Raw genomic sequence first — 1,952 nt, forward strand, 5'->3', positions numbered from 1 at the left:
TTTCTTCCTTTCACTTTCTCTTATTTTACTCTTCTATAGCTCCATTTCTCTGTCCCTCTTTTGTCTTTATAGTTATCATATTCTTTTTTCTTGTTGCTGAATGTTTTTATTTCTTTTTTCTCTTTATCATTGTCTCCTTTTATTATTGGTTCCTTGTTTGTTCTCTTTTGTTTTTGTGTGGGGTGGGGGTCTATTTTTCATCCAACAGGAAACAACAACCTTGTCCATATAGCCCAGCCAGAACAGTACCCTCTGCAGTTTCATCCACTGGGTAGGAACCAGTACCAGCCCCTATACCAAGTGATCAGTGATAGATAGCAACCAACACCAGCCAAACCACTCTAAACTGAGGTGCACAAACAACGAACGGGAACAATATATACGCTTCCATTCCATAGCTACACCCACAGGAGACAGTTGGTGAGAGACTGAGAATACATTAACATACAGTCATCAATTAAATACAAATATGACAAGCCCACAATGTCCCAGAGACAACAGACAATTTTAGCTCACACAAAGAAGCAAGAGAAAATGGCTCAAACAAATGACCAAGATGCAGAGCCAGAAAACATTTCTAAGAAAGAAAAAGAATGATACTTAATTAAATACCTTCAAAGGATAGGTAGAAAGATCAAGGAAAGCAAGGAGGAAACAGAAAAGAACCTTAGATTTCAGGAAATCACTGCAAGAACAAGCAGACAAACTAAATGCAAATTTGAAACAGTACAAAACCTGCAATTAGAAATCCAGAAGATTAATACTAAGATCTTGGGAATGGACAATACATTGAAAGGCCAAAGGAGTAGATTTGTAGCAATGGGAGTCTGAATTAACGAGTTTGAAGATAAATCTTTCAATACAGTATGCTAGAAAAAAAAGAATGAAAAAATTTGAAGAAAACCTAAGAGCCATGTGAGACACCAGGAAGAGGAACAACTTACGAGTGATTGGAATTCCAGAACAGGAAGAGCCAATAAAAAGTACAGAGAAAATTGTCAAAGAGTTGTTGGAAGAAAAATTCCCTCACATCATAAAAGATGAGATGATAAGCATCAAAGAAGCTGAACAAACCCCCAAACAGATAGATCCCAAAAGAAAATCACCAGGACATATCATAATCAAACCCTCCAAAATCAAAGACAAGAGAAAAATCCTGAGAACAGCTTGAGAAAAATAAAAAGCTATCTACAAAGGAGAGCCAGCCAATAAGGCTAAACTCTGATTTTTCAGCAGAAACCATGCAGGCAAAAAAGCAATGGAAAAAAACAAACAGAGGGAATGGAAGCAAATACTGATTGATGTATGGAGAAGATTGTAATCATTGCAATGAAATGATAGCGTAAATTTAAAAAAAAAAAAAAAGCCTGCAATAGAATGACATATACAAAACTCTGAAAGAAAAAAAATGACAACCAAGAATCATATACTCAACAAAGCTGTCCCTCAAATACGATGGTGAAATTAGGACATTTCCCCATAAACAGAAATTAAAGAAATTTGTAATAACAAATCCTACTTTACAAAAAATAATAAAGGGTATTTTTGGACTGAGAAACAACAGCAGAAAACAACCTGAAATTATCATACATGACAACACCACCCAGAACACAATCCAGATATAGAAGTATTTAAAGTAAAAAAAAAAACCTACAAGACTGAAAATAGGGAACCAGAGATATCAATTTATAGTGCAATCAACTACAAAGCAAAAAGAGGAAATAGTGTAGATAAAGAACTTCTAAAAGGTAAGAAAATCAAATAGACTTCAAGATACAACAGACTGTTTAAAATAGAGAAAAGTATTACTAAAATAACAGGACAACTTCAAAGAAAATGAATACACATGCACATCAAAATAAAAAAGAGGAAGATCAGAAAGATTCAGTAAACATTAAAACAACGTTAATGAAAATGCAAATAAAACCCACAAACAAAATTCATTCAGTGCA

Source organism: Chrysochloris asiatica, unplaced genomic scaffold, assembly GCF_000296735.1.
Source record: "Chrysochloris asiatica unplaced genomic scaffold, ChrAsi1.0 scaffold00415, whole genome shotgun sequence".
NCBI classification, from domain to species: Eukaryota; Metazoa; Chordata; class Mammalia; order Afrosoricida; family Chrysochloridae; genus Chrysochloris; species Chrysochloris asiatica.